The 14,627-nt window shown below is 40.5% G+C and overlaps 1 pseudogene; it reads left to right on the plus strand.

Moving 5' to 3' along the window:
• Positions 1-5,013: 5,013 nt before the first annotated feature.
• On the plus strand, positions 5,014-7,793 carry LOC122240854 (annotated as a pseudogene).
• The last annotated feature ends 6,834 nt before the right edge of the window (positions 7,794-14,627 follow it).

The raw sequence follows: 14,627 nt of genomic DNA on the forward strand, positions 1-14,627 counted from the left end.
ACAACTCCACGGTAGTATATATAGTCCTCATTTATTTTTATGGCCATCTTTTGAACGATCTCGTCATGTTTGGAGAATTTCTCTCATTATAAATTTTGCTTCTCCAAATTAGAAGCCAAAATTCTGTCTCCAAGCCTTCATTGCGGTTAAGGCACAGAAAAGTGACCTAGCCTTTGCCAATCAGACACACTCGTGTAAGACATCGTTTCAGGATGGGAATGGGATGAACCAGGCCTTGTAGAATCTGCCTTCCGAGGAGGATGATAGAGGAGATGTTCCACAGTGGCTGCACCATACCCGTGCATCTGGTCCTCAGTGTCACCTGCATGAGTGTTCACGTCAAGCATTGTGTCTGTTCAGTAGCATTATAGGATGAGCAGCATTCTCTGTGTGGTTTGGGATTTTAGAGGGGGGACATAATCTCCAAGCCTTTCTGGCCTTTACAGAGATTTTGTGAGCTTCTTATAATTAAAAAAAAAAAAGTTTTTTAATGTTTCTATACTTTTGAGAGAGAGAGAGAAGAGAACGAGTGGGGGAGGGGCAGAGAAAGACAGAGACACAGAATCCGAAGCAGGCTCCAGGCTCTGAGCTGGCAGCACAGAGCCTGATGGGGGGCCCGAACTCACAAACCATAAGATCATGACCTGAGCCAAAGTCGGACACTCAACCAACTGAGCCACCCAGGCGCCCCTATAATTTTTTTAAAGTAAGCTTTACATCCAATGTGGGGTTTGAACTCAAGACCCTAAGATCAAGAGTCACAAGCTCTACAAACTGAGCCAGCCAGGCATCCCTATTATTTTAAAATAAACTGTAGCACCCAGATAGATGAACCCAATGATGACATCCACAGAGAGTGTAGTTTGGAAAAACAAGCGATGAGACTCAGCAGGTAGATTGGAAAGGTGTTGTTCCCAGGAACAGAAGAAACTCCAGAAGAAAGCTATTTGGGGACTCTCAATTACCTCAGATTGTCTTTTTCTCTGTCCTTTTTTATACATCTGATATCATATCTAATTTTTTGCTTTTAGCCTACGTGCCTTTATATGTATTTATACCTCCTGGTATTACTTCCTTAGTGAGGAAATATACATAAAAACAAATTTCTTTCAACAAAATGAAAAAATGTAGACAACTGTTTTTAGAAGGGTCTTTTTTTTTTTTTTTTTTTTCATTATTTCTCTGCCTGACTGAGTCTATAAACCTACACTCAGTACACAGCATGGATGTAGTCATTGGGCAAAAGATAGGTATTTTCTGCCTTCATTCCTGGACATGGCCTAACTGGGACTTAAGTGAGACTTGTCCAAGATCACGGTGGAAGTGACTGGTAGATCTGGGACTCAAAGTCCACACTCTTTTTACTGCCCCTCGCTGCCTGGACTGAGGATTCTATATTGCAGTGGGCTGGTCTCCCCAGCTTCTAAAACTGTGAGAAATAAATTCTGTTGTTTATAAACTACCCAGTTTAGGTATTTTGTTATAGAAACCTGAACAAACTAAGACATCTATCTTCACACATGAACCTCATACTTAAAACAACTAGTTTTCTTAATGTTTCCAGAACATCTGTGCTTACCACCCTCTGCAGTTCACGCTAACTTTCTGACTATAACAGCCCAGCTGACATTTGTTGGGTGCCAATTATATGTCGATGGATGTGCTATGCTCTTTGTACATTATTATTCGGTATATGTGTTGTTGAAGCGAGCAAGCCATGTTTTATTATTCAATCTTTACAACACAATGAATTAGATACAATTATCCTCATTTTACAGGGGAGAAATTGAAGTTCTGAGAGGTTATAAAACTTGTTCAAGAGGACAGAACTGGTTCCTGACCTGGGACTGAACCCAGTTTGCATAGTAGTGCTTTTCCCAACAGTATTATTTTTGCCTCCTACTGTCTGGAATTTCCTTCTCTTCACTTCTGCCTTTTGAAATCCTGTTGTTCCTTCAGGACCCATTTAAGAATACACCCCTTTAAAAGCAAAAAAAAAAAAAAAAAAAAAAAGCGGGGGGAGGGGCACCTGGGTGTCTCAGTCGGTTAAGCATCAGACATGATCTCATAGTCCATGAGTTCAAGCCCTGTGTCGGGCTCTGTGCTGACAGCTCGGAGCCTGGAGCCTGCTTTGGATTCGGTGTCTCCCTCTCTCTCTGCCCCTCCTCTGCTCATGCTCTGTCTCTCTCTGTCTCAAAAATAAATAAAGACATTTAAAAAAAATTTTTTAAGCAAAAAAACCCCTTTCTTTATCCCCAACTTGATACCTTTTTTTTTTTTTAAATCTCTACAGTGCCTCGAGACTCTTCGAGAATCTCATAGATGCTGAGAACAGAAAAATCACCCTTTTAATTTTCTTTTTACATTTATTTCTGAGAGACAGAGACAGAGCATGAGCAGCGGAGGGGCAGAGAGAGAGAGAGGGAGACACAAAATCAGAAGCAGGCTCCAGCTCTGAGCTGTCAGCACAGAGCCCGATGCGGGGCTCGAACCCATGAGAACCGTGAGATCATGACCTGAGCTGAAGTCGGACGTTCAACCGACTGAGCCACCCAGGCGTCCCCATCCTTTTAATTTTCTACTTGGAATTACAATTATTTATGTCTTTGCCATACAGATTAGCTTCTTGAGCACAGGAGTTGTGTACATCGTATTCATTTTTGTGTCCTCCACAGTATGTAAGGCAATGATGTAGTAGGCACTCAGTAAATATTTACTGACGTGATGTAAATTATTTCAACAGCCTTCAATCTAGTCTACCTTGTACTTCTAAGACACATTTTTGTCATGCCATTTTTTGCCAATCCAATGCTTTCTGTGGTGTGCTGCGTTTCCTCATAATCTGGCCCATACTTGAGCATTTTACTTAGTTTAGAACAGATTTTTAACACTCAACCTCTGCTCTGGTCAGGCTGGTCTTGTGGGCCTCCCACATTGTGTGGTCATTCGTGTTGTCTTGTCTTGACTTCTCTTGTCTTGTAAGACCTACCGCAAGCACTGCCTTTCCATGGAGCCTTCTCTAACTAGCCCACTCATCTTTTCTACATACTTTTATGACACTTGCAAATTATACCCCAGAGTTTGAACTTATTCCATATTTTATTACATAAGATTGTTTTCATTTTATTTCTTTAATGTTTGTTTATTTTTTGAGAGGAGAGAGAGAGAGAGAGAGAGAGCAGGGGAGGGACAGAGAAAGAGGGAGACACAGAATCCGAAGCAGGCTCCTGGCTCTGAGCTATCAGTTCAGAGCCGGACGCGGGGCTCGAACTCACGAACCCTGAGATCATGACCTGAGCCTAAGTCAGATGCTTAACTGACTGAGCCACCCAGGCACCCTACATAAGATAGTTTTATCTCACCAGCTAACTTGAGAATATAGAATCCTATCTTACTCATCTTTGTATTGTTCTGTAGCTTAACACATATGTAGGCCATAACTAAGGAATATTTGTTGGATTGATTTTCCTAATTATAATTTTCTACATGTTTTATCTTCACTTATGATTCATAACCCATTTGGCAGTGGTTTCTAAGGCCTTTTTTCTTTCTTTTTTTTTCCCTCCCCCCTGAGGCTTTTAGTCTCAAGTTTCTCTGCAGATTTTGTTTTCCTGGTATGTATAAGTCTACAAAAATGTATAGTATTTAAATACATTAAGGGAGCATGTCATTACCTGGTCTACCCCATGTACACGTAATCCATTTTATAAAAGTAAAATCTGGGGCACCTGCGTGGCTCAGTCGGTTGAGCGTCCGACTTCGGCTCAGGTCATGATCTCACGGTCCATGAGTTTGAGCCCTGTGTCAGGCTCTGTGCTGACAGCTCAGAGCCTGGAGCCTGTTTCAGATTCTGTGTCTCCTTCTCTTTCTGACCCTCCCCCATTTGTGCTCTGTCTCTCTCTGTCTCAAAAATAAACGTTAAAAAAAATTTTTTTTTAAATTATAAAGGCAAAATCATCCTGCAACACTCTAACGCTGTAAACTGGGTTTTTGTATGGTAGGTTTCTTTGAAATGGGCCACCCTGGCAGTTGCAAGTTTACTTTGTCACAGATGATCCCCGACTTACAATTTTTCAACTTTATGACGGTACAAAAGTGATACACATTCAGTAGAAACCTTACTTCAGATTTTGAATTTTGATCTTTCCCTAGGCTGGTGAAGTGTGGTACGATACTCCACATCATCTGCAGCAGGGCATCAGCCACACAGTCACGAGGGTAAACCACCAGTGCACTTATAACTGTACCCACACAACCATTCCATTTCTCACTTTCAGTACAGTATTCATCGGCTATTCAACACTTTATTACATTAGAAATTAGATGAGGTCACATTCAACAGTTTATTATACAATAGGCTTTGTGTGTGTTAGAGGATGTTACCCAGTTGTAGGCTGATATAAGTGTTCTGAGCATGTTTAAGGTAGACAAGGCTAAGCTATGGTGTTTAGTAGGTTTGGTGTATCAAATGCATTTTCAACTATAATAGTTTCAATTTATGATGGGTTTGTGTGGTTGTAACCCCATCATAAGTTGAGGAAGATCTATAGAGAGATTAAAAACAAAGAAATCTGCTATAGTACTAAATCTTATGTAGAATGCTGCTTCCTTTCCATCACAGATGAAGAAACATCGCCTGAATGATATGGAAAAGGGAAATGAAAGCAGAATAAGGAAGCTTAGTGCCTTCTCCAGGTTTTAAAGTCACCCTCTCTTAGCCTTATGTACCCTCAACGTTAGCTGCTTCACGTTTCTCTGAGGAACTTCTTGTTTAGTCTTAAAAAAAAAAAGGTTCTGAATTTTAGGATGATACTGATGTTAGTTTTATTCTCTATTTACCCAAGTGATTAACTTTGTGCGCGGGGTTTAGTAACAAATAACATTATTTCCATAGTTGAAATAGCTCAATTATGACTGATCGTTCTGCCCAAGAAATACACAAAAATGAGATGAAGAATACCCTGAATAGAATATAGGAGACTAGAAAATTAATTACCTTTGTGCTAAAATTATCCAGTTTACACTTTGAGGAAAGAAAACAGGACTCTCTACTCTTCCCCATTCGACAGACAGCTACATCTTCTGGCGCAGTGCCAGCCGTGTCCCGAAGACACGATGGTGAAGGTCAGAGTAAATGGATTTGGCTATATGGGCACCTGGTCAACAGGGCTGCTTTCAACATCAGTGACCTCTCCATTGACCTCAACTGCATGGTCTACATGCTCCAGTATGATTCCACCCACAGCTAATGCAGTTCTATTATTTCTATCAAGCTCACCCATGACTGATTCAATGGCACATTCAAGGCTGAGAACAGGAAACTTGTCGTCAATGGAAAACCCATCATCTCCATCTTCCAGGACCGAGATCCTGACAACATCAAATGGAGTGATGCTGGTGCTGAGTATGTTGTGGAGTCCATTGGGGTCTTCATCACCATGGAGAAGGCTTGGGCTCACTTGAAGGGTGAGGCCAAGAGGGTCATCATCTCTGTACCTTAGCTGATGCCCCCGTGTTTGTGATAGGCATGAACCATGAGAAGTATGACAACTCTCTCAAGATTGTCAGCAATGCCTCTTGCACCACCAGCTGCTTGGCCCCACTGGCCAAGGTGTTCCATGACAATTTTGGCATCATGGAGGGGCTCATGGCCACAGTCCATGCCATTCGGCCACCCAGAAGACCACGGGTGGCCTCTCTGGGAAGCTGTGGTGTGATGGCCGAAGGGCTGCCCAAAACATTATCCTTCTACTGGCGCCGCCAGGCTGTGGGCAAGGTCAGCCCCGAGCTGAATGAGCTCACTGGCGTAGCCTTCCATGTCCTCACCCCCAATGTCATGGATCTGACTTGCCACCTGGAGAAAGATGCCATATACGATGACATCAAGAAGGTGGTGAAGCAGGTATCAGAGGGCCCCCTCAAGGGGATCCTGGGCTACACTGAGGACCAGGTTGTCTCCTGTGACTTTAACAGAGACATTCACTCTTCCACCTTTGATGCTGGGGCTGGCATCGCTCTCAGTGACCACTTTGACCACTTTGTCAACCTCATTTCCTGGTATGACAATGAATTTGGCTACAGCACCTGGGTGGTGGACCTTATGGTATATATGGCCTCCAAGGAGTAACAGCACCTGGCTGCCAGCCCCAGCAAGAGCAAGATGAAGAGAGAGGCCCTCAGCTGTTGGGGAGTCCTTGCCCCAAATCATCCCCCAACACACTGAGAATCTCCCAATCTCCACACCATTTCCATCCCAGATCCCCTGAAGAAGGAGAGGGGTCTGGGGAGTCATGCCTTGTCATGGACCATCAATAAAGTATACTGTACCCAGCCCCCCTCAAAAGGGAATATGGGGAATAATTGGGGAAAATAGGAATGTTCTAAATTAAAAATACACATTATTTCTAACACTTTCTGTATAGATTATCTGCTTGGTGCATTTTTCACTAGAAATACTTGATCCCAGTGGACATGCCCCATTATCCTGGGTGTTTCTTTCTATTACTTGGCAATGTTTGCTCTAAGGAGGAAGGTTAGTTTTACCAAGAGATCAAAATAAGACATAACTAAGGAGTACTTGGGGTACCAAAGATAAGACCCTTCCCCCAAGTATATAATGACTGTGATACACTTGGTGTGTTAACAATCAATTGCAAGGTAAGTCACAATAAATTCATTAGTAGTAATAAAGTACTGAAATTTGCAAGTGATATATCTAAGAACTAATTGGAGCAGATTCAGGTTATCTCTATAATAACATCACTTTGATATGTGTGCATTTCAATATGCCTTCTGGGAGAGGAAGGGGGGAAATTTTATAGATAGCTATCAGAGACTGGCATTATGCTGTGAATGTATCATGGAAATATGTCATAAATGTGAACATCTGTCTTCTCTGCAATAGTGAAGAAAAGTTGAAAACACCTGACTCAAAGAATGTCTGACAATGTAAATTATTTTTGTCACTTAGTTTCCATTTCCCCTTCTAATGGCAATAGAAGGGGATCTTAAACTGGGGACCATCCCCCAAAACACACACACTCCTGGGCTTGAGATAGAAGCAACTTCACCCCTAGTTCCAGGAATAGGTGTAGGCTCCAACATTAGCCTCTCAAAGCTTTGCATCCCTTTGGCTATAGTGACTGGGAAAAAATTTTTTTCTTTTCTTTGGCTGTGATAACTAGCAGAAAGAATTGAACCTTTTATAGGAACTATATTTCCAAAGAAACCCCAAACCTAACAGTCTGTTTCTTTTCTAGGCTCACAGCTAAAGTTGAGTAGTCTCCAAAAAGGGCATTTTCCCTATGCCCACCTCTGGCATAGCCATGGAGAATAAGGACCAGAAAGATCATCTAGTAGGAAGAGCCAGAGGTCATGGTGGACAATAAGGAAGATCTTTACAGAGAACAGACCTAGAGGTTCCCAGTTGGCTGGCCAAGAAACTCACTTTACCAACAAGGAGACTCTTCTATATTCCTGCCGATCAGGATATAATAGATGCTGTAGAAAAATGACAGCTGTGTGCTATTTTCCATACATTCACCCCTTTCCAGAGGTAGGCTTTTCATATAGTTACCCTGTTTCTTCTTTATCTTAAAGCTATATTAGATATCAGATACGTTTTAGGTTGCCAGGCCTCAAGGGGCCATTTCCAAATTGACGAAGAAGACTATGTGTATACATCAGCCAAAAATCCTGGTCTTAGAGCTGAACACAATAACCAGATAAAGCCCTGGGTTTTTTCACCAGGGAGGGGGTATTGGTAAGTAGTCTTTTATGTAGGCATGAACAGTTCTTTTTAATTTATTTTTATTATTTATTTTTATTTATTTTTTTAATGTTTATTCAGTTTTGAGAGACAGAGTGTGAGCAGGGGAGGAACAGAGAGAGGGACACACAGAATCTGAAGCAGGCTCCAGGCTCTGAGCTGTCAGCACAGAGCCCAATGCAGGACTTGAACTCACGGACCGTGAGATCATGACCTGAGCCGAAGTCAGATGCTTAACTGACTGAGCCACCTAAGTGCCCCAATAGTAACATCATTTTTAAACATTTAAAATTGGAAGGTACTAAACTGCCTGTCAAAAGTAAAGTGGATACAAAAATAGCAGTATATTTTCCCAGAGACTCTAGTGCTACCACAAGAATGAACTATGCCTTCAGAAAATAAACGAATCTCACAAACACAATTTTGATGAAAAGAATCCAAGCAACAAAGAATTCCTACTGTATGATTCCCTTTACGTAAATTTTTTTAATGTTTATTTTTGAGAGAGAGCGAGCCAGGCAGGGGCAGAGAGAGAGAATTTCAAGCAAGTTTCACACTGTCAGTGCAGAGCCCAATGTGGGGCTTGAACTCATTAACCGTAAGATCAGACCTGGGCTGAAACCAAGAGTCAGATGCTCAAGCAGCTGAGCCACCCACACACCTCAGATCACATGGTAATTCTATGTTTAATTTTTTTGAGGAACTATCAAACTGTTTACACAGCAGTTGCACCATTTTACATTCCCAGCAGCAATATTTCAAGAGTTACAACTTCTCTACATCCTTGCCACACTTAATATTTTCTGCTTTTTTGTAATAGCCATCCTGAAGGGTGTGAAGTGACATCTCATTATGGTTTTGATCTGCGCTTCCTTAATAACCAGTAAAGAGCATATTTTCATATATTTAACAATCATCTGGATATTTTCTTTGGAGAAATGTCTGTTTAGTCCTTTGCCCAGTTTTACATTGGGTTGTTTTGTTGTTGAGTTGCAGGTGTTCTTTGTATATTCTGGATAGCAATTGCTTATTAGATATATGATTTGCAAATATTTTCTCCCATTCTCTAGGTTGTCTTTCACTCATTTGAGTGACACTTTGATGCAGTTCTTAGTGTTGATGAAATCCATTTATCTGTTTTTTTTTTTTTTTTGTTGCTTGTACTTGTAGTGTCATGTCTAAGAAAAGCCAAGAATATTTATCCCTATATATTTTCTAAGAGTTTTATGGTTTTAGCTCTTACATTTGGATTTTTAAACCATTTTGAATTAATTTTGTATATGGTGTGAAGTAGCATTTCAGCTTTATTCTTTTATATGAGGTTATTCACTTGCCCTGGCACCATTTGTTGAAAAGACTATTCTTTCACCATTGATTTATCTTTGTACCCCTGTTGAAATTCAGTTGAACATACATGAGCTTATTTCTGTTTTTAATCCTATTCCATTGATCTATATCCTCATACCAGTAATACACTGTCTTGATTCCTGTTGGTTTGTAGTAAGTTTTGAAACTGGCAAGTGTGAGTCCTCCAACTTTGTTCTTTTTCAAGACTGTCTTAGCTATTCTGGGTCCCTTGAATGTTCATATGATTTTAGTGTCAGCTTGTTAATTTCTACAAAGAAGCAGCCCTGGGATTTGATAGGAATTGTTTTGAATCTATAGATCAATTTGGGGAATACAGCCATCTTAATGATATTACCTTCCAATCCATGAACATGGGATGTCTTTCCATTTATTTGGGTTTTCTGAATTTCTTTCACCAGTGTTTTGTAGTTTTCAAAGGATAAATATTGCATTTTAGTTAGATTTGTTCCTAAGGATTTTATTCTTTTTGATGCTATTATAAATGACATTTTAAAAAATTATTATTTTAGAGAGAGAGTGCACAAGCAGGGGGAAAGGGACAGAGGGAGAGAGGGAGAGAATCTTTTATTTTATTTTGAGAGAGAGTGAACAGGGCGGGGGGCAGAGAGAGAGAGGGAGACAGAGGAACGAAGCAGGATCCTTGCTGAGACCAGGGAGCCTGATGTGGGGCTTGAACTCACAAGCTGTGAGATCATGACCTGAGTCAAAGTCGGTCACCTAATCGACTGAGCCACCCAAGTGCCCCATAGAGTGAGAGAATCTTAAGCAAGTTCCATGCTCAGTTCAGATCCCAACACAGGGTTCGATCCCATGACCCTGGGATCATGGCCCTGAGCAGAAATCAAGAGTCAGATGCTCAACCGACCGAATTACCCAGGCACCATGGCATTTTTTTCCTGATTTCATTGTCAGTCTGTACATTGCTACTCTATAGAAATAACCTTAATATCTATCTATCTATCTATCTATCTATCATCTATCTATTATTTTGAGAGAGAAAGAGGGAGACAACGAGTGGGGGAGGAACAGAGAGAGAAGGAAAGAGAGGATCCCAAGCAGGCTTGTGCTGTTAACATGGAGCCTGATGCGGGGCTCGAACTCAAACTGTGAGATCACGACCTGAGCTGAAACCAAGAGACAGATACTTAACCAACTGAGCAACCCAGGTGTCCCAACATTAATTTCCATATATTGATCTTGTACCTTGCAGTTTTGCTGAGCTCATTTATTAGTTCTAATAGTTTTTTAGTTAATTCCTTAGAATTTTGTATATATACAATCTTGTCATCTGCAAAAGCGTAACATCTTTACCTTGTCAAATCTATATATATAGAGTCTGAGGAAACCAAGCCTTTAGGCTTAGACTTCACCCAGAAGTGAAAAAGTAGGTTCTTGAAGTCCTTGGACAAACTCAGCTTATAAGTGTTATGAAGCCTGTCAATGACTCATAAAGGCTTTTCAAGGGCAGAAGAGCCTGAACATTCAGCCAAAAGGGTACATATTGTAAAAAGAATGAAACTGCCCAGGATTTCTAGAATATCTGTGTCACTGAAAGTTTAATGGGCTATCACTTGCAAGTTTTCATTTCCTCGTCACAACATCTGTGACGTATAGTGAGAAACAAGGTGTATTGCAGTGGTGAAGAGAGCTAGGACCTTAGATTCAGAAAGAGCAAGCAATCAGCCAAATCTAGAGTATGACACATTCTGCTGGCCAAATGATCTGGCTTCTCCATGAAATCAATTATAGGAAGAAAAAAAAGTATGTGTGTTCGGGGGAGTGCAGGTAGGGGCGTGACTGTCGTGGAATACAGAACACTTAGTAACAGCCAAGTGCAATGTGTAAAACCGTTTGGATACTGATTTAAGTAGACAGTAAAAAGACACCTTTAAACAATGGGAAAATTTTTAAAATGGACTGAACAGTAAATGATATTAGGAAACGATTTTGTTTGGCTAATTTGTTAAATTTGTTTGGCATGCCAATGGCATGGTGATTATATTTAAAAGATTCCTCAGAGACGTATAATGATTATGAGTGAAATGATATCTGGGATTTGCTTTAAAATACTAAATTTTAAAAAATGGAAGAGGAATAGATGACATAAGATTGGAAAATGTTGACACTTGTTCAAGATGGATGATGTGCAAATGAGGCTTCACTCTACTACTCTCTCACCTTTTGTATAGTTTAAAATGTTCAGGGGTGTCTGGGTGGTTCCGTCAGGTGAGCTTCCAACTCTTGATTTGGGCTCAGGTCATGATCCATGGTCATGAGATGGATTCCTGTCTTGGGCTCCACACTGAGTGTGGAACCTGCGTAAGAGTCATTCTCTCTCTCTCTCTCTCTCTCTCTCTCTCCCCCTCTACCCTCCTCTCTCCTGCTTGCACTCTCTCTCCCTCTCTAAAATTAAAAAATTATATAATGACAGATTTAATTGCACAATTAAAGTTTTCTCTGTTAAAATTTCAATCATTAATTGCAGTCTTTTTTTTTTTTTTGTAACTGCGAACACTGGAAACAATATAAATTTTGATTTTGGGGGGTTAGTTAAATTAATTATGTACACCTATAAAAATAATAATGTTTTTACGTCAGGACCTATCAATTCTGGTATCATTTTGGAAGTTTTTTCTAATGCGAACAAATGAAGAAGAAATCAGATGTAAAAATCAGAAAGAAAGGGGTAAAATTTGCCTCTGTGGATGATACACTTATTGACTCAAAAAAATCGAAGAGAATCAACCAAAAAACATATAAACAAAAAGAGAATTCAAGATAAGGTATCTGAGTACAAAAACCAACATAACAACAACCACCAACAGCTTTCAAATATACATCTAACAAGAAATTATGTTGGAAAAGATCCCATTTAAACTGTAAAAAAAATAATAATAACAGGTAAACATCCTAAACTTGAAAAAAAGTTTAGCAAGAAATGAACAGTATCTTTAAGGGCACAAAAGAGTACAGGAAAAATATAAAGGCATCTCTCCTTCTTAGATAAGAAGATTCAGTAGTATGATGCGGTCAACTTTCCCTAATTAAGATATATATATGGGGCACCTGGGTGGCTCATTCGTTTAAGTGTCTGACTCTTGGCTTCCGCTCAGATCATGACCTCACAGTTCATGAGTTCGAGCTCCGCATCGCATCAGCCTGCGCTGACAGTGCAGAGCCTGCTTGGGATTCTCACCCACCCTCTCTCTCTGCCCCTCCCCTCCTCAAAATAAAAAAATAAACTTAAAAAAAAAGATATAAATTTAATGTGATCTAAATAAAAATACTAGCAGGATTTTTTATAAACTGCCAAACTGATTCTAAAGAGCAAATGGAAAAAGTAAAAAGCAAGAATATTCAGGAAGAATTCTAGAAAAGGAGAGTGATAAGGGGGAAGACTAAACCATTAGATATGAAAACAAGTATAAATGTGTGATACTGGTCAAGTGTAGACATTAGTGCACTGGAATAGAAAATCTGTATACAAATCCAAATACATACAGGAGCAGAGTAAATTTGTTGTCCATATATCCGTACCAAAGGAAATTCTAAAAGAGGCTCTTTAGGCAGAAGGAAAAAAAAAATCCCAGATCAAAATAACAGAATGGTGTAGATTTGCCCAGTGGGGAGTTAGACACCTCTCAAGCTCAGCTTTGGCCCTTTCAAAGCTCAACAAAAACTACTTGCAGATTGCTGAAAGTTCTCTCTCATGCCTGCACATTTGAATATGCTGTTCTTTGGGTCCAAAATGCCTTTTCCCACGTCCCCATCTGCCAAACCCATACTTAACCTTCAAAAAAGTTCAGGAGTCATTCTGTGCAGTAGTGTTTCTTTGAGAGGAGACAAGAGTATGTGCAGTGTCTCCTAAGTGTTGACTTTTCTCCAGTTTCTTGCATCTCCATTTTGTTCTCCATCTGTTATTTGCTTTTTACAACATGGCCAGAGGAATGTTGCTTAAAATATAGATCTGGTCATGTCTGTCTCCTGCTCAAAAATATTTGATGTCTACTAAATGCCTGTGTATCTATAAAATAAAGTATGAACTTCTTGGACATGGAAGGCATTCAAGGCCTTCCAGGCTTGAACTCCAATCCACTTTGCTCACCTCAGATCTACTGTAGATGCCTTGTACTCTACTCTAGGGTAACCCAACCCCCTCACCATTCCTTAGTTCTCTCGGCGGCCCCTCGTTCACCCAAAACTTTCTGCCTGATTTGCCCTCCCTCCCTCTACCCACCCCACCTCCATCTTTCCCACCCATTCAGATCTTTCAAAGCTCTGTTCTCAATGAAGCTCACTAAGAATTCATGATTCATGGGGCGCCTGGGTGGCTCAGTCAGTTAAGCGTTCTACTTTGTCTCAGGTCATGATCTCACAGTTCGTGGGTTCAAGCCCCGCATTGGGCTCTGTGCTGACAGCTCAGAGCCTGGAGCCTGCTTTGGATTCTGTGTCTCCCTCTCTCTCTGCCCCTCCTCCACTCATGCTCTGTCTCTCTCTCTCTCTCAAGAGTGAATAAACATCAAGAAATATTTTTTTAATAAGCAAATAGAAATTAAAAAAAGAATTAATGACTCATGGGGCACCTGGATGGCTCAGCTGGTTAAGCCATTGACTCTTGATTTTGGCTCAGGTCATGATCTCATGGTTGCTGAGATCGAACCCCACGTCAGGCTCTTCACTGACAGCCTGGAGCCTGCTTGGGATTCTCTTCCTCCCTCTCTCTCTGCCCCTCCCCTGTTTGCTCTTTCTCTCTCAAACCAAATAAATAAACATTACAAAAAAGAATTAATACTTCATTCCTGAGCTTGCATAATTAGCATTTATTTCATTATGGGTCTATATGTCTTTCACTAGTCTATATTGTTCGTGAAGTCAGAGCTGTGTCTTACTAGTTTGTTTCATCCTCCTACCGTTTAATACACTGCTTATGGGGTGCTGTGGTGGCTCAATGTGTTAAGTGTCCAACTCTCGATTTTGGCTCAGGCCATGATCTCATGGCTCGTGAGTTCGAGCCCCACATGGAACTCTGTACTGACAGCATGGAGCCTGCTTGGGATTCTCTCTCTCTCTCTCTCTCTCTCTCTCTCTGCCCCTCCCCTCCTCACACTCGCTCTCTCCTTCTCAAAATAAATAAATACTTTTTTATAAATGTACTGCTTACAACAGGGTAATAAATATTTACACACAAAAATAAATAATTTTTGTATAGAATGAAATAAAATAGTGCCTGATGCATGGTAAGTATTGAATAAATGCAAACTCTAGTGGTGATATTAGGTTCTCAATAAACATTTTGAAAATGTGAAAAATGGCAAAACATGTTGTGCTGATTTATTATTAGCCAGCCACAGTCTTTTAGAGTTAATACTGCTTGGAAATCATTATAAGAGTTTCCTCTTTTGATGACAGCAAACGTTTAAGTTGTAGAACTTCAGAAAGAGCCTTAAGGTATTTTTCAAGACTCAGGTTCATGTGTCATTAACCTGGTTCC

This window comes from Panthera tigris, chromosome C1 (genome assembly GCF_018350195.1).
Source record: "Panthera tigris isolate Pti1 chromosome C1, P.tigris_Pti1_mat1.1, whole genome shotgun sequence".
NCBI lineage: Eukaryota > Metazoa > Chordata > Mammalia > Carnivora > Felidae > Panthera > Panthera tigris.